Here is a 24,960-nt window from a genome sequence, read left to right as displayed (position 1 = left end):
CTGTGCATTTACTGGGCAGCTATGCTGACTGCTAACAGCTATATCAAAGCAAAGCTTAGGTGCTTTTTACACTAGTACAGTCAGACTGGATTTTTTGCAGCCTACATTCCCGATGCGGTGCTAAAAAAGGTGTCAGTCGGAAGCCCACTACCAGCTCACTGTGGACCTCCATTAAAACGTGGCAGAAAGTCCCAAAGAATTTTTTTTTCCCAGGGAGACCATTTTGTATCTACATAGAGTTCTCCAAGCACCATCCCACATAATTAACAAAACACATCTTCTTTACCAAGCATGTATGGACAGCTGCTAGGTACAGAAGCAATCTTGGCAAGGTATACCATATGTAGAACTTCCATAGGTTCCATCTCTATTACAGTATACGAAGATGAGGAGGAAAAGAAGACACATAGCTCACAGCACTTCTGGCTGCCAAGAAGATGGGTTGTATCATGGCAGCTGCTTAGAACACCCACCGAGATTATTTTGGATGGCACAACATATGCAACAATACAGCGCAGCCTGCGGGCATGCCGCGTGAATGCAATCCAATAGCAGAACACAGCGCTGGGGAAAAACAAAACTAAACTGCAAAGGAATGAAGTACCCAAGATAAGAAGTTGTGGCGCAGTTGAAGCACCGAGCAGCCAGCCAAATAATCAAACTCCAGAATGGCACTGTTCCTTCTGACGGAGGGAAAGCAAACAGGATTCTGCTCCTGCTTGCTCGGTCTGAAGTGGCCCAGGCTGCAAGGCACATTTGCAACACAGAAAAAAGAGTTTCAGCTGGGTGCTGTGAGATACAGCCCTCGTGTCACGGCTCCATGAGAGCTCAACTAGGCAAGAGGATCCACGAGAGGCAACAAAGGTAGCTTCACCATAACCACCCGCACAAACAAGGCTAGATCACATCGTAATAAGAGCTGTCTTGGAGTTTCTCTACTTCACAGCCTGAAATGCCTTCTCAGTGCTCTTCAGGTAGCAAAAAACACCGATACATCTCTTCTGCCAGAGAAAGGGTTTGGGCACGCGCCATGGCAATGCCATCTCCATGCAAGTGGTTAGCGTTCAGCCTCCTTGCATCCCGCTGGCAGTGCAAAGCGGCGATCGGTGCAAGAAGATGAATTCAGAGGTTTTAGCTGTTGGTTCTGACCCATAGGAAGCAGAGGAGAGGATGCTTGCTCCTCTCCCACAGGCAAGGCAACAGGGTGGGTCAGTTCTGTCAAGCGACTTACAGAATCTCTCAAACCATTCTCACTGTGTTCAACCTCTTTAGGACAATACCACAGTGTCCAAAATTACAAACAAGTTAAATAATTAGAGAAATTCATGTAGGTTGGATACACCGGTAATTACTAAACGTGATGGTCTAGATGCAGGAAGGCCCTAAAGTCCTGGTTGCTGGCAGACAGGAAGGTGCATGAATAAAGGAAGGACAACGTATGATCATGCATGCCCACCTCTTCTATGCTTTTTTAAGCCTTGCAAGTCACCGCCGTTGTGAACCAGCTACCTGGCTCCATGGAGCTCAGAGCTCTTTTGATGACTTTGGCGGGAGGTGCGCACGTGTGTGCATGCACACGGTGTACGTGAGCACGCACGCAAACACGTGCACACTTGGGGCAGGAGGAGCAACTGTTAAAATACACTTTGACCCTCTCTGTTTACAAAGGTGGGTTTGAAACCACTTTTGAATCCAAGGCACATAGTGATGTGTAACTGTACGCATCACGATTACAAACCACAGATCTACTTGCTTTTAGAAAAGAGCATCAACAAAACCCATTTTGAGTCTGCAGCCAAGCTGGAAAAAGCCAAACTAGCTAAGATATGGAAACAAATCTTTTTCATAACCATTCTAAATGTTTTGTCAAAATAAGATTCTGCCAGAAACCTCAGTCGATATTTTCATCCTGTTGCAGCCACCAGCGTGCGTACGGGACCCAGCTCCCTCCAAACCAAAGAGCACAGGGTGAGAGAAGCTTTGCAACCAAAGCCAGAGAAACTCTCATTTTTGTGAGTTCAGCCTGTGAACAGGCTGGTAAACAGGACATTAGTTCTGAATCGTGTAAAAGCAACTGCGGATTTGGCTGATTTTTTTCTATAAAACAGTTACTTGAAAAAATACAAAATGATTGGGTCTCCCTGGGCAGACAGCATGGAAAACTGAAGAGTAAGTTTGCAGACAGGAAAAATCATCACAACAATCCAGTCCTCAGCGTCAAGTACGTACGGGCAGTAAAATCCCAGATTAAGCAGTAGAAAATTTAAACAAACCCTGGCAGATTAGAGCAAGCATAAGAGAATGTAGAGGATTCCTCTACCCATAAACCTGCGTCAGCTGCTTATGCCACTGGATTCAGCTTGTTAAGCTTAGTAAAGGTATGGATTAGGCTCTATACAAGGGCTTGAAAAGTCTATATTTAGCTAAACTAAGGAGATGAGACCCTTGGGCGCTGCGTGGATTGCTACAGGAGGAGGTATGAAAAGCTAGTGCACTGGGCGAAGGCTTCAGTGTGGTGGGAGCTATTGTTCTGAGAGCAAGTAAAAATATTTAACTAGAACAAAATGGTAAAAATAACTGACCTCAAACGCAAACGGTCCTCTAAAAGATGCAGTCAACTTTTCCAACTCCAACATGGCTTTGAATAATGTTTGCCCATTTACAGCTACTCGTAGGCAGAAACTGCTATCCTCACTGTATTTGAAATTGCGAGTACAAACTTCCCAAGCGATCACCCTACTGAAATGTTTCAGGTGATCTTTAACCAAAATATGAACCAGTTCCAGTCTGTGCCCCTTTTCTCAGTGAAAAGAGCCAGGCGTTTCCACCAGCAGAACTGTTGGTGGGTTTCTATGTCAATATACGCATAAAAAATAGAATTTCCATAGTTAAAGACAGACTGACAGAGACAACCCCTCAAGAACATTCCTGCCAGAAGAAGAACGAGGATTTCTTGCCGGGTGGATTGGTTTTATGTGGCAAGGTTTTGGCAGCAGGGGGGTCCATCAGCTCCACAGCAGTGACCTACCCTTGAGTTGGTCTCCAGAGCATTTGCACCTGTGAATGAGAACCAGAAGGAGATTGCCAGCCTTGGCAGAAGTCAGCGCAGAGTCCTGAAGCGATCTCCCGCCTAATTTACAAATGTATTTTTTCTCAGAGTGGTTTATTAACAATAGAATAGAAACAAAGCATTTCTCTAGCTGAAGAAAACCAAGTCATCTATAGCAGCTGAACAGTGCCGTCCTTCCCCTCAACCCTCCAAATTCGAGCACAAATGGTGCTTTGTGTTTTGCATCTATTTTTTTTCATGAGAACGCTCCACTTTGGTCCCTCCAGTTTCTTTTTTCAGCCCCAATTGCCTGAGAGAAACACAAACATAAAAAAGACTCGAGCCAAGCGTTTGACCCCCTACAACGATCAAACGGGTTCGGAGTCAGACAGTGCAGGATCACAGGCGGCGTGCTTAGGAGCAGCCTCCAGCAACGGGCTCTGCTGCAGCCAGCCCCACATTAATCTGTCAATATGAGTCCTGCATGCGTTACCATCGACAGAGAGGAACTGGAAAAAGCCCTCAGTAGCACTTTTGTGCGGTTATTCAAATCTGCCGATGAGATAAAAACGGACGTAAGAGGTTAGCAAAGGAACTGCAAGGCAGTTGGTAAGGCAGAGCTTGCGCAAGGACGGGCAGGGAGCAGAGGGCCAAGTGGCAGGAGGCAGAGCTGGAAGCAGCCTTTTGAACAACAGCAGGAGCAGATTTATTTGCTTCATTTGTACCAGCAGTCCAAGAATCCGTTTCACAGAGCCCGTAGACACCCCAAAAGAGTGTGCTGACATCCCAGCAAAATCCCACTCTGCTGCAAGAACTCACAAATCAAGTAGCGCAGCACTTACACCTGTGAAAGAGATCGCCGCACACATCCTCCTGTTTGCACAGCAAGGGCACCTCACGGACGCTGGTGATTTTGTACTCGGAGGTGTGCGCAGGTACAAAGTGGGTGTCCTCCAACGAAGTATTTAGGGATGTCCCTGACCGTCTGTGAATTATCTCCAGCTGCTGCTGTTTAACTGTGTGACAACTAAGGCGTTTGGCAGGACCAAACACGTTCTTCTTGGGGAAAGCATCAGGTTCCCAAAGCAAATTAGGAGAAAACTTTTACTTGGTGAAGGATAAAGCAGCAAGGAAAGAAAACTCTCCCCAGACATCCTGCAAAGCCTCACGCTCGCTGTCCCATCAGTGTTAATGCGTGAGAGGCTGCAACCCTAACGTGCCAGCTGGGAACCAGGGATGCAGCCGGTGTGGAAGGCAGGGATGCAGGACGCAGGAGCACCAGCCCCACGGCGGCAGCCAGCACACACCGCTCTACCGTCGTGCTCGACCTACAGAACATTTGTTCCACCTTTTTGCCCAAATGTAGTAAAGACAGCGTAAGAGATGCTGCGCATCCAAGAATATCTTGTTGGAACAATTTAAAACAACTTAATGGTTGATTTTTAGATGGTATTTAAGTCTAACTCAGGTTGAGGTACTGTAGTAAAACTAATTTGATGAGATAAACGTGAAACGTTACTGATGCATTTGAATTTTACCAAAACTGTTACAGGGGGGAGGAAAAAAAAAAGTAAAGCCTTTGATACTGCAGCTGTTTAAGATGATATATCACACATTTTACAGTGATTTAAATGAGAATTAGCACAGAAGCATTTGCAGTGAGAGGCTACAAATTACATTTTTATTAGAAACTCTGCACTTTGCCACTTTAAAATGAAATTGCTTCTGTGTTCGCAATGAAGACATGTTCAGATTTCAGTGCTCTGACAAAGTTAACAACAAGTTTTTTATGCAGGCAACAATAATAAAAGGTGCGTAAATCAGAACTGGTTTTATAGCATGAATGTTTACAAGGCCCTTGATTTGTCATCTTCAGTGAGATGACATTTTAAGTAATTTTAGGAGAAAAATTAGCCCACATAGTATCTGTTCTATCTAAACCATGTAATCTCCATTACCAACCAGAAGACAAGTATAGAAAAATATTAAAAAACCCCCAACCAAACAAAAGGCTATTTGACGGGAAAGAAAATAAAATCTAGTAATACATAGAGCAGAAGGAAAAATAAAAATCTTAACTTCTGAAAGAAACCAAAGCCGTACATTTTATCCATTCCCAAGAAGCACTCTTCAAACGTAGCACAAACATGAAATACAAGGTCTTCAGACAGAGAATTGGGTTTGTAAGAAAGGTTGCGAGCCAGCACGGGCGGGAATGCCGGCGGCTCCCCAGGATGCTCGGCACCTGCACGCTCCTGGGGGGTGACGCTGCATCCTTCGCTCTTTGCGAAACGGCCACGGACCACGGTGACTTCAGATGGGAAGGGGCACCCTCACTCCCACCTCACCCCCCTAACTATAGGTCCCAATTTCTGGAGCGGGGAAAAGCCCGCCCTTCCCCATGTTGTACACTTCATCGACCGGGAAGGTCAGTACAATTGTACCGTTCTGCAGATGAGGAATTTGTCACGGGCGGGATCGGAGGGGTTTGCTCAGGATACCAGCAGGCCAACAGCACAGCCCAACGCATGGCACAGGTCTTCAGAGCTCACTGCCCAGTACAGCGGTGCCTGCCACATCCACGGTCAAATATATTGTTCAGAATTTGTAACTAGCAAATAAATCACTGGACCAGTTGTTATATTCTGTGTATTTTAACTTAAAATCTGTTTTCAACCTTTACCACTTCACCAGAAGCATGCTAAAGGCTTAGGGAATTTTCACACTGGTAGAAAATGACACTTCGACTCTTATTTCACACAACCACGTATCTGCTTCTCCTTCTCTCCCTGAATCAGTCCAAATCCAAGTAACTTTTATTCCCAGCCACAAACCTGGGATACCAGCATCGCAGTAAGCGTTGGAAAGCGGTGATGGATTTCACACTCCTTTCCCTTCTCGCAGAAGCTGGAGGTAGTGTCCATGGTCTATAAGCCAGGAGAGCAGAGGGTTGTGCTGATGGGCCCATCTTCCAGCGTGCTCGGGGTCTGGCAGGGGTACAGGCAGCAGGGGTGCTCAGGGCCAGCTGCTGGCTCTCAAGCAGCAAGCCGCTGCTCCATCCCAGCACGTGAGGATGAAGCATCAAAGCTCCAGGTGGGGCAGCTATCACAGTGCAAAAGAGGCATTCATGGCATTTTTATAGGTAATAAAGGTCATAATTAGGAATTATGACCTGAGCTCATCCCTATCCCTTAACAACCGGTATAATTTCTTGATTCGTCATTTATCATGCGTTGCACAATAATGCTCTTCCTTAACAACAAGGTGTCATTTGTAAGGAAGATACCCATCCAGTTTCAGAAACCTCCACCACCTGAAAAAAACTATAGGTACTGTGGGAAAATCAGGACTTCCCAGCAGCAGAGCGACTCACGCTTCACATTTTGATGCCAGGCCGATGTGAAGCGACAGCAGTTTCTTCTGTCCCCATCATAGCATGCAGAAATGCAACAGCCAACACTGTGAACGCAAGAGATGTAAGAAAAGACAAGAAAAGACAAGAAAAAAGAAAGAAGCCATTCCAAGAGCAGTGAAACAAGCTGTTCCTTGGATGAGTCTCGTGCGCTGTTTTTCTGGTGGCTGTTAGGGAGCGAACTCTGACCAGGGCTCTTCCATGTATGCGTCTAAGGAGCAAACAGACAAGCCTTTTCCTAAGCAGAAGGATTTGTCTCATCTAATCAGCCACGTATTTTCACGAAACATACAGGAATTCTTGAGACCTCAAGCCTGCCGTCAGACACGGTTAAAGCTGAACAGCAAGTTCAAAAGCCATTTGGGAGAACAGACACACACGTCCGTGCCACTTCAGGAGGAGACCCAAGAGCGAGCAACGGTAGGAGAAAACCCATGTGCGTTGGCTTGGGCACACGTGCAAGTGTCCAATACATGGGACTTGTTGAACTAGGGCCGAAATGAAAGATAACCCTAGCTGTACTGGATAGCTAGTATTTCACGTCACCTTACATATGCTCACCCTCGGTGCATTAGAAATATAAATTTAGAGGGAAAGACCTCCTTTCAAAACACAACTGTATCTGTGCGGTTCCCTTTAAGGAGCACAGCAGCTTCAGCAACATGCAAACATAAAGGCGAGGAAAATCTGCGCTATTCATCGGGTTGTTATGACTGTCCTTAATCTCAACTAAATTACGTAACTTCTTTGACTCCGTTTCTCCACCTGCAACGCAGTAATATTAATACCTGCCTGATAGCCTCGAAGGCTGCTGTAGTATGATTAACAAACATTTGCTCGGTGCTTTGAAGATGACAATCTCTGTGCAAGTGCTACCTACATGCAGAGCTTTTGCTTTAGAGGTTTGTCTCTACTGCCTGTAAATTCTCCTGTGGGAATTTACAAGTACGTGTTTTCCTTGTGACAGTATCCCTTCCCAGGCTTCGCAACTCCACACATTTTCACGGTTACTTTTTTAAACCAAAATTTACATTCGGGTTTCTGCAATTCTGGGCCCAACGCTGGGGATTGTTTAAAGCAAACACGCTGTGTATTTGAAACAGGAAGAATTAGCCTCCTCCAGCTTATAAAAATCTTGAAGGGGCTTCTTTTCTGTTGTGCACAATTTTGATCACGTTCCTTCAATCTGAAGAGGTTGGAAGAAAAACCCGGAGAAGGTGCAGGCACTATAGCCAGCAGAGACTGACCCTTGGCGACTTCATACTGTCTAAGGGATGCTAACTACGGACACACAACCTTAGACTGCGCCTTGGCGGGGAAATGTCCACACAACTATTGCCACCAGGCTACAAACAAGTACATACAGCGTATACCAGGAATGCTGCGCTACCACAGGACATGTATTCAAGTAACTCAAGCACCACTGGCACTTCTGAACAGTTGCCATACCCATAAAAGCCACAAAATCGTTCAAGTACTTGGGGGCTGGAGGCATGACATTAAAAAAGTTTTAATCCAGCAAACAGGCACAACACTATCAGTCCTGCAGCTTCCTCCTGGCTGCGTGTGCTTAACAGCAGGTGCAGGGGGTAAGGGCAGTGCAATACACTACAGCCCCCCAGACCAGGAGGGCACGGGGGGGGGGCACCAGCCCCGGCCGGCCCCGGGTGCCCAGGCGGCATGCGAGGTCAGCACCAGCACCCCAGATCAGCCCCGAACCAGCCTTTCCCGAGACACACGTCCAAGCTCCGATGAGGAAACGGGCATGAACGGGACCGCTGCTGAAATCAGGAAGGACTGCAAGTGATGCTCTCCTTACTCTTGAGATACGCTCCTCCTTTGATGTGAAAAGCCTGGTCCCACCACCCCTTCCAGCACCCGGAGAGAGGGACGTGCTGTCTCAGGGGCACAGGGTGGGATGTATCTCCATTTCTATCTTATTGGGAAATCTTTGGGGCGTGGGGATGTTGCCCGCTCTTTTTGATGTTTGCAATTGTACTGGAAGTTAGTTGCTTGCTTATAAAGTAGGTGCCCTTTCCTTTTAAAAAGAGGAACACAGTAAATCTGTTTGTTACAGTCCGGTTGAGAAATGCAAACAGGATTGAATTACAGCAAGGAGCTGCTCTCTCTGCTTCTTCATCCCTGCACTTCAGCCAGTTGTACAAGTTTTGCTGTCTTGGATAAACTTTGCTCGCTCGTTGACTGAACCACATTTTGCCATTTTTTTCAAACTTGTTTGCAGTTGTGGTATGCAGCAGAGAATTAGCCCTTTGGGAGAAAGCATGAATTGCTTGACCTCTACAAAACTATTTGTAAAAGTGAGCGAAATCGGGACCTCCCTGAAAAACAAATGTTACAGCCAACTAAGCCAGCTGTAGAATATTTTTTTACTTGCAAATGGCTGAGGGACTTCGTGGATGTTACTGGCCAGTGCAGGTGCTTTGCACCTTCGTGATTAAGAGATAAAAATCTGCCCTATTTCTGGTGTGAAGACCCTATCGCTGCAGTATATAGGCATTCAAGTGTCCGTTCCACCTACATGTTTATCACAGCCATATCTGCAAAGGTCTCAACATAAATCTCTCAAACCCCAATGATGTGAAATGATCGGCTGCTTGGAATAGGGGCTTGCTGCTCTTGCTGAAAGTGGCAACCCACACCGAGCTGCTCTCCGGAGAGCAAAAATCACAGGCAGAGTTTTAAGAACACAGATTGAACGTTTTTCAGAACGTGCACCCCAAATTGCAAGGAAAGCTAAAATAAAAGTAAGCATAGAAACAAAATGCAGATATCGAGAACTTAAATTACATTCAGATAATTACAGATTTTATGTAATCAACAATAACCAGATTGTTCAAGCCTGAGTCATAAAACAAGTTTAAAAACACCAGAAACAAATCATATTTAGCAACTGAGGCTATTATTATAGGATATGTATATATTTTGTGTGTGTATATATATACATATATATGTATATATATAAAGGGGGCTTATAAAAAAGATGGTGGCAGACTTTTTAGCAGGGCCTGTTGCAACAGGACAAGGAGGAATGGCTTTAAACTAAAGGGGGGTAGATTTAGACTAGACATAAGGCAGACGTTTTTTACGCTGAGGGTGGTGAAGCACTGGCCCAGGTTGCCCAGAGAGGCGGTGGATGCCCCATCCCTGGAAACATTCCAGGTCAGGTTGGACGGGGCTCTGAGCGACCTGATCTAGTGGAAGATGGCCCTGCCCACGGCAGGGGGGTTGGACTAGATGACCTTTAGAGGTCCCTTCCAACCCAAACCATTCTATGATTCTATGTTTTCCTAAGGTGTAACAGTTTTGTCTCTATTACACCAAACGCTATTAATGATAATCCCTCCTCAGTTGTTCTTTTTGTGAGCAGGTTAGTTGTGGAAAAAGACATCCTGTTTTTTGAACGCTTTATATCTGATCCACTCGCTGAAGCCCCAGTGATTTCTGTAATCTCAAGACATTACGAAGGAAACAAAAGTTTAGATCACTCTGCAGAGAGTTACTATTTTTACATCGTTGCATTGCTGCTATTCATAGGCATAAAATGCTCAACTACTCCAGTGGCTTAGACGCATAAAACCCATTTTCAGCCTCTACCTACATTCAAAATACCATAAGGGAGATTCTTCTAAGTTGATGGTAAGAAGATGAGTCCTTAAAATACATTGCACGCTACACCGCTACTTCACCTTAGGAAGGAACGTGTTAGAAGAAAACCTGTAATTTTTCACCCCAAAAGAAGCAGTAAAAACCAGTATGGGGGAAAAAAAAAAGGGGGGAAAAAGGGTTTTTTGTCTTGAAGCGAGCAGCTGAGTGAAGCTGAAGAAAGGGGTGTGATTTTTAAAAGCATCCCCAAAACCACTTGGAAACCCAGGCCTGATTTTCATTAGTGGTATTCACACTCAGAAGCCTCTGAGCTATAATATGTTAGTTACTACATATTCTTGTTAGTGAATGAACTGCGTGAAGCGTTTGATGCTTACTAAATCGCCAGTCCCAGCTATGCGGAGAGACAGTGAGCTCCGCCATCCAGCCACCCGACCATGACTCTCCATCCCTCGGTCTCACTCCCAACCCCTTTCAGGCTCTGCAGAGCCAAGTTTCTTGTAAAGCAGCACAGGTTTGGCTGCATTTTTCTCTCCTTCAGTTGTGCAGTTATATTTCAACTCATCCAGAGCCAGATTCTGGATGCTGTTCTAGTCTTTCTGGGCTGCTCTTGGGGCACAAGGACCAAAAAACTGCCTTAATTGCTCAGCTGGGAACTACTCCAGCGCAGGGGAATGACCGAGTGCCACAGAACCAGCCTGCATTACCTAATTTCCTATCAGGTAACAAAAGTGCTCAATAACGTATCAAACACAAGACTAATTTAATTTTCCTTTCTTAAAAAACATACCGTTCTCCCAGCTGGAGTAATCCAGAGAACCACGATCTTCACATATTTAACATACAGAAAGAGGACTGGAGCCCCAGTGAGCTGTTACAAAAACATCCCTTTATCTCTTTTAATATCATGTTTAGCTAATGTAATCACTTAAAAGTGGTTTCCCAACCTTTGCTGGTCTGTGGAGTCCTGTATATTTTCCTGACGTCCTCCATAGAGCAAATTTAAGCCTACTGACATCAGGCTTATTTTTCTTAGATCAGAAGTCTGTTAAAAACAGACAATGATTTCAAGGGGTCCCTGGAACATGCTGAATTAGAAGACTCTTTTTTCTGACACCTGGAGAAACTCAGAAAGATATGAAACAGTCTAGGTTTTGGCCAGCCAATCTTAGAAGAGAGCAGGAGCAACTCAAAAGCTGTTTTAGTTTAGAAAAGGCATCAGTGATTACAACCGTACCAGCACATTCGTTAAGGCACAAGCACAGCTACACAGAGGTGCCGGTGCCTGAACCCAACAGTGTCAATACGCCCTCAACTACTCAATCTGGATATTCACAGCGGTGCTAACATGACCCCGTTGTAGAATAAAATTTACTTGTCCAAATGAATACTTAGTAATTGTCAACAATCTGTCCCATTTTCTTGACAACAACTTGATGGTTGCCAACAACTTGATGGTATTACAACTTGACAAGGTAATACCATTTTCTCCCTTAACAAACTATCCGGATTTGAAATTAATAACTTCGCTGTATTAGTTTTGTGAAGTGTTTTCCTGGGGTACCCAAGACTGTTTCTTTATCGCAGCAGCTGTCTGGGATTTGAACACAAGTCAACATGCAGTCAACATCCTTCTGGCCTTGCTATTTCTCCTTTGCATGCCAAATTCCTCCTTGTTGCAAACACCAGCCAACATCACCCTTCTCACCTAGTTATCAAGAAAGCCTCCAGGAAGAGCTGAGAGAGTACTTTACAAACATCAACTTGCATAAGAATTCAATTTTCCTGGTTCTGTATTTAACCTCCCACCGTGCTTAGGAACGACAAATCTTTACATGAGGTGTTTAGTGTCAGGGAAACTCACGGAAACAGTAGATTCTAGTTTTATGTTTGAGACTATCCCCAGAACAGGTATTTTTAACTTGTAAACTAGAGGTTTTGCACAACCTGAATCTAAGACATTTGCCTACACCTAGGAGTTGTACTTGTGTAATCATGATATACACACACACGTAGAGACTTTATGACCTGCAGAGTGTCTTCATGCTGTAGTTACCAGGTGAAGTTACCTGGAGGTCTTCCTGACCTCCTCTGTGGACACTGGATTTCAAGACAAGAGCTTCAACTATTGCTTCCCTGCAGAGGCTGGAATCAAACGACTCTCTCGGCTCTGTTTACAGGGCGCCACGCAGCTTGTTCAAGTGCTAGAACAATACAGCTCCGTTAGCAAACGCTCTGCCCAGGCTCATATAACCTCCTCCACCGGACCCATCACACCGGGGAGCACTGCATCCACGGGCAAACTCTGCCCTAATGTTCACGCTCTTGGGGAGGTGGAGCAGCCAGATCGTTGTCACCGCACCATGAAGCAAGGGTGGAAGAAGGGGGGAAACCACAGCCTGCTTATCTCTTCAGTAAAACTGCACCTGGCACTTCTGCAGCTGCACCACTTGCAGTACCCAAGCTAGCACAAGAGCCTGGCACCGTGCTCAGCCCCGGCGCTTTGGCAGCACTGCCCTGCGAGCCATAATTAGCTCAGCTAGCCTCATGCACGTTCAGACCTGCAATTCTGTTCCCTCCAGGAGCAATGACAAACTGTAAGCAGTGGCCAAATAACCTCCTGAAAGCAAGTACTGTTTATTTAAAATAAACCTCCCTCCAAACTGACTGTATGCCTATCTTTCTCCTAACTGTTCCTACCCTAGAGTAGTCTCCAAGCTTTCTCCCTGTGTAACTTGAAAGCCACCGCCGTTCCACTCTTAAGTAGGTGTTTCAATGGGTTTAAAGTTTTTTTGATCCCTAAGTTCTCGGCTGGCAAAACATGGCCTGAGAGAAGAGAAGGATCCTCTGAGCAAACAGCTTGCCTCTTATTTTTCAAGGGTGCATTGGGGCGCGCCAGGGTGTCCTGGGTTACTCTTCCACAGCCTTCTCTGAAGCTGAATTAGTACAGCTGCTGGAAAATTCTGATAACCCAGTAACTTCTCACTTATTCATACAATTATTAAAAGTAATTATTAATAAATCAATGCAGATCCACTTCTCATCTGTCACAGTTTGGTCAAACCAAGCAGGATACATTTAGCTTTGAATATTGAACATGTTCGACATAACTGTTCAAAATCCACCAGTCTTTGAAGTTATTCTGGAAAGTAAGCAGCTCAAAGAATCACTAGGTATTCACTGAAAAGGTTAAGCTCAGCTTTTGCAGCCCTGACAATAACAGAGGACACGACTCCATTGCAAGTGGGTACCAAACCAACCTAGGACCCTGTGCGTCTGCACAGGGCTCCAGGCTGTGGTGAAGCCTGTGCTACTTGCTACTCACCTTGGTACTCAAACCGACCAACCTAAAACTGCTGCTGGTGAGCTTATGTACGCTTCAGCCTGGTTGTAGCGCAGATGGGCTGAAGCCACTCCTGAGGGTCCGTGCTCAGAAAAGCTTGTACTCTGGGAGACACAGGTAGGTTTCTAGATTTCCAAAGACTAAACCCATTTCCTTTCCGATAGTACCCAAGAACCCCAGTATTTCATCAGGAAAATAACAGTTTTTTAAAGATAGATGTTCACTAAATTGGAGGCAGCAATATAAACACTGTGGATGCCCTTCCAGAGAAACAACAATCTTTATCATGAGCAGCATGCAAAGCCATCTATTGAATATACAGCTCAATGTCCTGTCACAGGTGTCTCCGTGCTCATGTCAACATGCTACAGGTCGCTAATTACTGCTTTAATTTGCAAAACATCCCCTTAAAAAAGGCAAGAAATTCACCAAGGAAACAGTGGTGATCTTTGCTTAGGTGTGCATGCCAATAAATCATTTCGCTGCGCAGCCCGTGCTGACTCTGAAGCCCCAACTCAGTCTGGATTCAGGTAACTTCTTCAATGCAACTGGCTTTGATATTAGGAACGGGTGGCAAGGAACCGAGTCACAGCCTTGGCTGTCATCCCCTGCCACTGAATACCTGAGCAGTTCCTTCGTTTTGCACTCCATGAGAAGCTAAGACGCAGAGACACAACTCTGCTTTTCTGAAGCAACAATAAATAGGTCATGAGACAAGCAGAGATGTAATCTCACTCTCACTCTTGCTGTAAGCAAAACATGTAAATTTACAAAATGAAAACAGTACCAAAGAGACAGGAAGCCCATGTAGAAGACAAAATATTAACATAAATAAACTGTGAAACATCTTTACTGCACATTTCCTGATCCAGTAACGTAAACGGTGATTCACATGAAGAATTTGAGATGTGCATTTCCTATTCTGCTCTGTCTTCTAGAGGCTGACACCAGTGTCATGGTACCATAGAAACAATACATTTCCAATTACCAAAAGGTGTTAAGTTAAAATGCCTTGCAAAATGTAAATTCACACAAAAATTTTAATCATCTGAGCCAATTTCTGCTCTTAGAGTCCGTCCTCCTCTATACATGTGGGAGCTGAATTTGGATCTGCTTATGTCTTATTAATAGAAAGAAACCTAAATATGAATAATGAAATAAAAAAGGCATAAAACACCTGTATTGAGACAAGTTAAAAGCATGCCAGTAATCCTAAGGCTGTTTTTCAAATATACACAGATCTACCCCAGCTCTTCTCATGACTGGATGTTTTATTCCGTGTCAAATACCTTTTTCCTGGGTTTCAGAGGAAGTTTGATCTTACAGTCCCTTTTGTCATATTAATATTCAAACGAACTTTTCCCTTCAGTTTAGCTTCTGATTAAGTTGTATCTTTTTTTTTTTTTTTAATTCACTACAAGGCACTTTAGTTTCCAGAATAAAACTCTATAAACTTGGATCCTCTGACATCAACAGTGGAACTTGCCGAATTTATCACCTATCCTCTCAGAATTAAAAAACCAAAACCAAAACCAAAAACACTTCTATACCTATGCACCAGTGGAGACACAGATACGTCCATACATGTATAAACCTACATAGACAGACACAAAGAATATTTTCATGTAACCACAGCCTTAGAATCATTAAGGTTGGAAAAGACCTCTAAGATCATCGAGTCCAACCGTTGACCCAACACCACCATGCCCACTAAACCATGTCCCTAAGCGCCTCATCTACTCGTCTTTTAAATACTTCCAGGGATGGTGACTCGACCACTTCCCTGGGCAGCCTGTTCCAATGTTTAACCACTCTTCCAGTAAAGAAATTTTTCCTCATGTCCAAAACCTTGACCTCATGTCCAAAACCAAATGCCTTGACCCTAAATAGACTCCATGAAGTCCACCAGAGAATTATTATTGATTTTATCCGGGAGCTGCTCAGAGGCTACCGTATTTGAAAGGAACCTAAGAGTCTAAGACTATACATGTAGATGACAGCCATGAAACTGTTCGCTGTGACCCATCTAGGGACAGGACTACTCACATTCACCCCAACATACACTGAGCTGCACCACTGACAAGACCTGGAGGCAGAAGATACAAGATCAATGTATTAGCCTCTCATTTTTAGTCAGTAAGATTGTAAATATTAGCAACACACAGTGCTCATAGCTTAACATTAATGCTAGCTGCCGTCTAGGGGTAGAGATTGACACAGCAGAAGTGGCAGACGGAGGAGATCTAAGAATAAAGCAACAGATACATCAGTTATTGATAAACTCAGTCCCCGAGTCAAGCAGTCCTTAAGCATGCACTCATCACTGATTTCAAACAGAAGTTGAAACGCAGTTATACAAGAAAATTTTGCACAATCTGGGCCTTCAATTACAGCATTTTTCTACTGAGTAGCACTTGTATGAGGCATAACTCTCCAAGCGGCAACACTTACATCTTTGTTTAAAGCTCAGCTGTGCTCCCCCACCCCTTAAATAACTGTACAGCGGGATTTGGATAAGGATGATGAAAGTTCTCCTCACTGCGCTCAGTAAGAAGGGGCTAAATATTGCAGATCACCATCATAATTAGGGAGAAAAATGAGTCTGCAGTATGGTAATTCAATCAAGCTGGACTAGATGGAAAGCTTAGCCACTGTGGTGTCAACCACAGCCCAGTAAAGCCCATACGATGAGTTGGCTGTGTTGACTACCACACCCTAAGCCTCCTGTAAGAGGATGATTTGTGAGGGTCGCAGAGGTCCGTATAGGTCTACGCTACCCCTTTGTTAACATAATGTACCCTTAGGTCTCTTTGGCTCGTAAGTAACTGTCATTGCCACCACTTGAATTCCTGTAACTTTCCTGAAACACAGTTCAGGATGACAAAGGTTTTTAAGGAGTGAGTGGACCATCCACCTTCCGTGTGTGTTGAAATCAATGCCTGCAGAGAAAATCTGACAGCTAGTGTTTCTTAAAATCAAGCAGTTCTGATATCAGCATGCAATTAAATGATAAAAGCAGAGATGTGCACCATCAACACTTTTCCAGATCCACCAAGAAAAGAATGATGTCTTCGTTCAGTCCTTATTTTTGGGCCCTGATGAACCACTGTGGTCATTTCTGGAGCTGATTAGAGGAGGTCTGGTCTTGATCCAGACAACTGAGACCAAAACAAAGCCAAGGGTCCACCTGCAAGACTGGAACCTTAGACTGGAAGTTCTTCAAAGCAAGCTGTGCTTCAGCAAGGGCGATGCCCGTGGGCAGGTCCCTGCCAGCCACCCGCCGGGCAGGCAACGGCCGCTTGCAGCACGGCAATGGTCCTTTCCAAACGGCTTGTGCTAAGGGCCCCTGAGCCAATTACAAAAATGTACAGCTGGTGATTTTGTGCTTTGCCTTGTTATAAATAATAAGATTACATTTTCTTCATAGATCTTTTGATTTTTTTCCTTTGGGAGACTTCTGGGTTTTAACAGCATTAATTCCTATTTGCCAACCTTGTCCGTATAAATGAGGATGTTCTTTAAATTAATGTTAAGCGATGAGCACTATAATTAGGACACATTTAAAATGCAGTGCATCTAAATCAAAGACTATCCAAGATGTTCTCTTTTTTATTAAGATGTAATTCGAAGGAGGCTTACTGTTTAGTTTAAAATGAATGACATTTTCCAACAACCTCTTCTCACTAAGGCAACGTACAGACCAAGGAAATACACCGCAGACTGGCTCTTTCCAGTTGACATTTTTTCATACGCTCTGGGGTATGATGTCTTTCATTAGCTATTATATTGAGTTTACTGCATAATTTTTTGCCACCACTAGCAGTAAAGAAGGAAAGGAGAACAAAGAAACACAAAATATTGGGCTGCATACAACTAATACAGTTGTGATTTTGGGAAGCAAAATGTAACGTCACAGTTTTGAAGAGAAGTTGCCCAGGTTATAGCACTTGTAGTTTATTTTATTTCACTAGGAAGAAAGGCTCATTGAGGACACACCACTCTTGAGGAGGTATCAGCTAACGTAGACGTAAGTACACCAGAGATGGTACAACTTCAAGCCAAGGGCCAATTCATTCCTAGTGCATCTTTTGTGTTGTCCCGTGGAGCTACCTCAGCAGTGCACCAAGCCGTCTGTGTTTGCCATTTTAGGCCAGACCATCCGCAGTTGCAGACTAGTTGAGTTTTAGTCTTTGAATACAAAAGTTGCTCAGTGGGGCTCACTGAGTCACGCAGAAAATCCGTGGCAGACTTAAGAAGCAAGTCCAGCTCTCCCAATTTCTACTGCTGAAAGACAACACTCTCATAAGAATAGACCAACCACAAATAAATTTAGGCTGAAAAGAAGGTTTCTAAACAGAGGGTGGGGGTAAAATTGCCACATGAGACTCTTTTCCCCCTTGTTATTTTATATCAAATCAAAATTCTATTTCATCTCACTGTCATATAATTTAAAATAATTACAGGCTTAGCGATTGACCCCAACATTTAGTCACACAATTCCAGCTGACTGCAATGTCTGTCATCTGGGCAACATCAAAGGCAACACCTTGAAGAGGTCACCTTTACCAGAGACAACACGGGGAGAACAGCTTATGCAATTTTTTGCACAGCAACATATTCCCATCTGTATCCAAAATTCATCATCTTCCCATCACAACTGGATCATCAGAGCCTGATTCTGTTCTCAGCCACACCAGGCTGCCATGTAGGACCATGCTAATGGAAATCAAGAGACTCATCAAAATACAGCTGGGATTAGAATTTAGATCTTACTATTTCACAGTTTCTTTCCCAAATCTGCGCCCCAGTTACGAAGTTTGCCCTTGAGTTTCTCCGCTTGACTGTTGCCCTCTCGCCTTGCCTTCTGGCAGTGCCAGCCTGGGTCGAACCCTCCACCCTCCGCCACGAGCAGTACTTGCACTCGGCGCAGGACGTCTGCGGAGATAACCTGTTACCGTGCCAAGGATCCACTGCTGAAAACGGGGCTCTGCCAAACGCAGCCTGTGTGGCGGAGAAGCTGCTCGGCCCTGTGTGATTACAGCTGTTCTGATTCTTGTTCTGCCCCTTCTCCTTACTGGATTTCCCAAAAGCGGATGGGAAATAAGCCAAGAGGGAAGGAACCAGAGAAAGAGGCGGTGGTAAAAAGCAAGTAAAAACAAAACTCAAGGAAAAAATTGCAAAGCTAGGGCAAGTTAAAAACAAAAGGGCAAGAAGTACATTAAACAAATAACCCACAAATAACCCTCCTCTCAAAATCATCCCCTTATTTTTCAATTTATTCCTTGTGTAACTTGACTGAAAGAAGTAGCACCGGTCCACAAAAGAATCCGGCCACACACAGTAATAAAACTTGCATTTTTTACCAGGCTACGTGGACATAAGGAAATTGCAGGGAGCCTGGAAGTGCTCATCACGACCTGGTAGCTGGGGAAGGTTACAAAGCCCAACGTGCTGGCTGGCAGACCGCACCATTACGCAAGCGTTCAAAAGCCCCGCATTGTATCCGAGGTATGCAACAAAAGATGTTGATGAGGGCAACGAAGCTCCCCGCTTTAAGGTGTAAGCTGATAGCCTGCAGGTGTGAAAAAAGAATTGGTATGCACACATGTTTTTTCTCTGCTGCTTGCTTTCTCTCTCCCGCTCCTTTCACCAGTTACCTTCTGTTCTTTACATAGTTTTCCATTTCATCTTCAACTGATGTGCCAGGTGTTAGCTAATGACCGCAAAACAGACACCAGCCAAGACACTGGTCTGACTCGGTGTGACAGCATCTAATTTCCTCTGTTACAAAATATGAAGGAGATACAATATTCAAAATATACACCTGAACAGACCATTTTTGGCACTCTGCAGAAGAATTCAAAAGTAAATCAACGCAAGTGGGCTGCACACCTCCTACCTCCCTTTGCACACACGCTCCAGCGATACCCAGGGACAGCACACGGTCCCTTCCCAAAAACTCATCTCTCCATCCTGGTGGCACTCAGCTCTGTGACCAACACAGCACTCCCTCCACGTAGGGACCCATGTAGGTCTCTTGACCCAGTAGTCAAGAGACAGATGCAATAACCTCAATAACAGCAACGTGACAGGAACCAGTAAGGAAAACATGAACTACCTTTTAAATAAGCAGAAGTGGCCTGATCCAAACTCCATCAGTTCAGTAGGAATTTTTCACTACAATAAATAGGTCGGTATTACCTAAAGTTTTAGATAACGGGCCCACAGATCAGCAACAGAATGACCGCCTAACGTGATCGCTCTTCATAAATGTTCTCAGATGCAGCTTTTCACATCTTTTAAAATTTATGTTAAGCAATACAGAGGAATATAGCATGAAAACCCCACACATACTTGTACCTCTAATAGTGAAAAAAGGCTGGAATCTCTGCAAATGTATTTGTTCTCTCAGTGACCTTCTCTGTGTGTTAAAGACAGAAATGGTAGTGAAATATAACCTTTATTAATCAAACTTGCATTCACAATCACTAATCCAGCTTCCAAAAGCATAACACAAGGATGGGTCTTCTCCACTTAAATTTGTCCCTTCAGGTCCTAATCAAGATCTTGGAGAAGCCACCAAGCACTGTGAGACCTAGGATTAAAGCAGTAAGAAACTTGATTCCCATGTGTGTCTCTACGACGTATTTCAGTTTGTTCCAGTAAAAGAGCTTCACGCTTGCCCACGAGCATCCCGTGGGATGGAAATGTTCTCCCGGTCTGGAATCTCTGAATGCACCAAAGTGTTTCTGCTTATTTCTGCAGGCACCAAGTTGTCTCTCCTGTGTCAACACAAATAAAATTTTTTCTCAATAGGCCCAGCCTACTTGTTTACAGACATGATGGCACACACTGTTTGAATCTAGGTTTCATCATCTCTACATACATAAAACAAAAACATTTTTGCCGTTGTCTCCTACACATTGACCAAGTGGTTCTTGTTGGCAGCAGTGATGCATATACTCTCCCAGGAAACACGGAAAGAGGAAAAGAACACTATGGAAGAGAAAAACGGTCTCATCCGCAGCAAAATGGCCAGGTACTCTGGAGATCTGCATTAATGCGCGCAAGTCATTTTCATAAAATGACGTTAACATATTCTATTTTGGTTCTACCTTAGAGATGATAGGCACTGTTGAGGAGAGACTTTCTTCTAGTCACAAACACCACTTAGCACAACAGACCTCAACCTCAGTTGAGGACTAGATGCAAGACTGTAAAAAGTAAACAATACACATGTTTGTAGGGTCTCATAAAGCTCTCCTCACATTTCAGTAGAGTTTTCTCATTTGTGACCTATAATCACCAGAAAGCATGGACCTTTGCAATGGAAGACTTTGAACTACATCCTGCTGTGCACATTGAGTCTGAGCAGAAACAACTCGGCTCCCAAGAATGAGAGAGCAGAAAGGAGCACGGGAAGTCACTCAAGAAAACACTTTCGAGAGAGTAAATATGCTTGAAGTAGAGTATTTTGCCCTGGAATCTGAAGAGTGTTTCTGTTGTGTACGGAGAAGGAGAGACTGGGCCTCTTTCAAGGACAGGTCATTTCATGCAACGGCAGCCATTTCAAATGACAGTTAACCCCTTCTGCTTTGTCCTAAGGAAAGCAGCAGCTTCACATTCTTTAAACGAAGTACGTAGCTTTGGTGGTTGTTCCCAGTTTACCGCACAGACTAGCCTGACGTTCACCTTACAGGCACGATGCCTTCAAACCTGTCATCCTCACAGGATGCTCCGAATAAAAGCCTCTTGTCAGCAGAATAACTCCTATCTAAAAAACAAATGGGGTAAATACTGAAGTTTTCCCACTGAAGTCACCGAGAGCTTTACACGAGTAAAGAGCAGTTGCAAGCTGGGGTCCAGGAGCTCAGTCTGGATTTAAATTCTGTCGCTTTAGTGGCAAAATAAATCAAAAAGTGGACTCGCATAAAATTGTCCTTTACCCTTCCTCCCTCAGGCTCCCACCTCGCTACCAGGCTATGCAGGCAACTCTCAAGATAGCTACAAATCCCCTGTCTATTTCCACACACACTTCAAAACTTCTATATGAAATTAGGTGCTGCGTTGATCAAAACAAGTCATTATTTATCAGCTGCAAATAATCAAGTGATGACGTACGTTCTCTAATAGATCCTGAGAGTCAAGTGCAACAGTAAACAAAAAATAATAGCACTGTACTCATTTTCATGAACACATTGGAAACCATCAGCTAAGTTCTGCCCAGTGCAGAAGGGGGTAGGAAAGGGAATTGTCTTGGGGAAAAAAAGTATCCTTGCTTTACTGTATGATCAACAAAATTCCATTATATTAGTGTCTCAGCACTTCTTCCTCACTCAACATGCCACCTCTGCTATTTACCACTGCTCCACAAAAAGCTCCAGGATGCAGCCCATATGAAAGTTACTGTCCGAATAGTCCTGTATTACTGCCACGTAACAAAACCAGCATAAACTGTTCTCCACAAAGAAGCACTGCGATTTAGCCTTCATTTGTTTTCATTAATATGACACCTTCTGCATGAGTACAGGTCAAAACCGGTTTAGAAAAGTGTCTATTATTAGCAAATGCCTTTTGTTCCTCAGCAAAACCAAATCGGTATTTTTGTATAAATGAAATATTACGTATCTTGGGAAAAAAGAAATCAATCAAACAGAAATAAATAAAGTTTCTAGATCACGGCAGTCTAAAGTTACTGCACAATCAAAATCTCTGCCAGCATCATACTGCTCAGTGGCCTACCTAGAACTGGTATGTGCCAGCAACAAATATCTTTTCCAAAGCTGAAAGTCAGAAACCCCAAATCAGCAATACCACACTGTTCGGCTTCTTGAGACCCCACAGACAGGTCACAGTCTCGAGCTTTAATGTAACACGTCATGCATTCACAACGGACAAGGAGGATGGACACTTCCAGCTATCTAGCCCCAACATATCAAGACCCCAAAGACTACCACAGCTGACTCCAGTGGAAGACCGCTCCGAGTCAGTGGTTGGAAGACACCAACCCACCACAGCAGCAGACAGCATTGGGAACGACGCTTGATTTCACCCTCGGGCTTTCTTCACCGTCCCAAGGATTTGAAGATGAAAAGCGTCTCTACCAGGGATGCCACCTCACAAGTCGCCGAGTAGGCAGGCGACCTTTTTGGGAGAACCTCGAGGTTGCCCTCAAGGACATGAGGCAGAAGGGACACCAAAAGCTGGGCTAAAAGCAAGAACCAAGGAGTGGGAGCTGGGTTCAGCTGAGCCAGCTGAACTAAGTCATTTCCCCTGTAATGCAGCACTCAACATAAAACAATTTAAGTACCACCTTGTAAAACTTATTCCTTATTTCTTGCCCTCCGTGATTCTAGGAATTAACTTTTAAAAATAAGCATATATATATCAGGAAATAAACCATTATGTAAAAACCTTACAAATTGGCTGCAGTCTTGCTATGACCCTGTCATTTTGTTTCTCCTTACAACAGGAACATTACTGCAACACTGCCCTGTCCCCACAGTAAAAATAGCCACGCAATATCCACAACTTACTAAAATATCTGTAACGTTGGCCCATTATAAACTCACATCTGCAATCCGACAGATCCCTCAGTAATTTTTCATTTTGTAACTTGTCCTCCAAAAGCCACAGTACTCAGAGCAACACCGTTCCCTCGCACTGCGACCGTACCGGCACTAAAGCTGACCACGACACAGCTCAGCTGGATGAGAACAACAGGGGTATGGCACACACTGTCGCTGGAGATGCCTGTTTCGCTGTTCATGGGGTCAGCATTTACTCCTGCTTTCGGCTGACACGCTGCCAGCGTCTCCGGATAGGCATTAGATCTTAGCGGGATGTGGGCAATCAGGGTGGCTGGAAGGTTTCCTTTAGTACTCTGCGATGCGTCTCAAAGTAAGTTGCTAGCTTTGGTAAACAGCAGGAAAATTTCCAGTTGATCAGCTCTGCCTAGTGATTAAGAGACCAACGTGAATTTAAAGGCAAACTCCAGATAGCTGAAAACAAAATTAGAAAAATATACATGAAGATACCTGCCGGCCAAAACACTGAACCATAATGCAGTGCTGTTTATTTATAAAAACAATGTACCTGATGCAAACCAAGTATGTTAGAATGATTAACAAGATCATTACCATGTGCAAAAGCTATTTTACATTCCTGTCTTTCCAGCAGTAAGCAAGAGACCCGTGCTTAAATTGCTCGGTCCCCTCCCTCGTGCACATCTGCACTGTCAGCCCTCTGAGACGACTAGTTGAGAGCAAGTAATTTTGCAGCCTGAAGACCAAGAGAACTTAACAGAAAGTTTAGACAAACAAATCCAACTGTTTGCAGGGAAAAACTTGCATTCTCTCCCTTCTTGTTTCCTTTGAAAGACACATGGATCACACCTTCAGCCAATGTAAATTGGCCCGGCTGCACTAAAGTCAGCCGTAGCAATCTGCATCCATAAAAAAACAAGTCTGTATCTTTTTCCTTCCCACTTGTTTCATTTCGTATCCCCAATCCCTGCGGTATGCACACAGACCCTTCCAGCACCCCTCCCCTGGTGCAAAGGGGCTCCTGCGGCCAGCAGAAAGGCTGCACCTTGGCTGGGCAAGGAGATGCGCTCTCTGCAACACCAACCGCTGTCTCGCGCAGACCGTCCACGTGGAGTGCCACGATTGAAACTCTGGCTGCCTACAGAAAGCAGCATTACCAAACTTTAAATACTTCTTACTCTTTCTGGATTGCAAGCTGTGGGCATGCAAGAGGAGGAGGGAGGAAAGAGAGGGACCTGCCCAGGTGGCTACGAACACACGTGTGTACGTACTTGCTCCCTGGGCACAGCTGAAAAATGGCCAACAGACCTTGCTTTATGAAAAATTGCCGTGCTCGTCTCGGATTTTCAACACCCACATTTTCAGTAGCGTAAAGCTGTGCCTCCGGCTGATCTTTCTCACTCTTGTTTTCTTTCAGGGAATAAATTTCAGTTTCTGTGGATAGTTTAAGAGAAACCCTCCATGCTGTTTGAATCAAGAATCAGAGGAGAAACAGGGCTTTCTCCCACTGCTAAAGGTGTTCACGTAATTTTCCTGTGCACAGATAACAAAATGGGTTTGGATGTCAACCTGGATAGACACATCTGCACTTACATTGGTAAAGATGGGTTTGCAAATAATCAAGCTCTGAAGAGGGGAAATACGTTTGAATCAGATGGTTTTGAGCTTACTGCAATTAAATGTACACCAGTCCGAGGTGCTCATTTATACAGAGCAATGTATGAGCAATTTTAATGCTGAAGTTACACTGGTATACAATCTTCTGGATTAAACATCTACATGGGAGGTCCATCAAGTCTAAGTTTTAGTACTTCAGTTACTGAGGCTACATAAATACTTTAAAATAAAACAACTGATGACTGTCATAGCTGCTCTGCCCTCTGAAGAAACTATTCAAAAGGCTCAGAAAACAATTCTTCCTCGCCGAGACCACAGCACTATTTTCACAAGCATTTGTGCACAAATACGATCCCAGAAAAGGGACGAC

At 44.3% G+C, this 24,960-nt stretch overlaps 1 protein-coding gene and 1 pseudogene across 3 annotated transcripts in view; both read right to left on the bottom strand.

Annotated features, from left to right (window-relative positions):
• The window catches only part of PHF2 (PHD finger protein 2), an 89,236-nt gene that overhangs the window by 44,119 nt on the left and 20,157 nt on the right, over positions 1-24,960 (bottom strand). The gene's annotated exons all lie outside the window — the stretch shown is intronic.
• Positions 1,525-23,197, bottom strand: LOC143164303 (uncharacterized; annotated as a pseudogene).

This window comes from Aptenodytes patagonicus, chromosome 8 (genome assembly GCF_965638725.1).
Source record: "Aptenodytes patagonicus chromosome 8, bAptPat1.pri.cur, whole genome shotgun sequence".
In the NCBI taxonomy this organism is placed as follows: Eukaryota; Metazoa; Chordata; class Aves; order Sphenisciformes; family Spheniscidae; genus Aptenodytes; species Aptenodytes patagonicus.
Note: the sequence above shows the minus strand (reverse complement) of the source record. Positions and strands in the feature narration are given on the sequence as shown.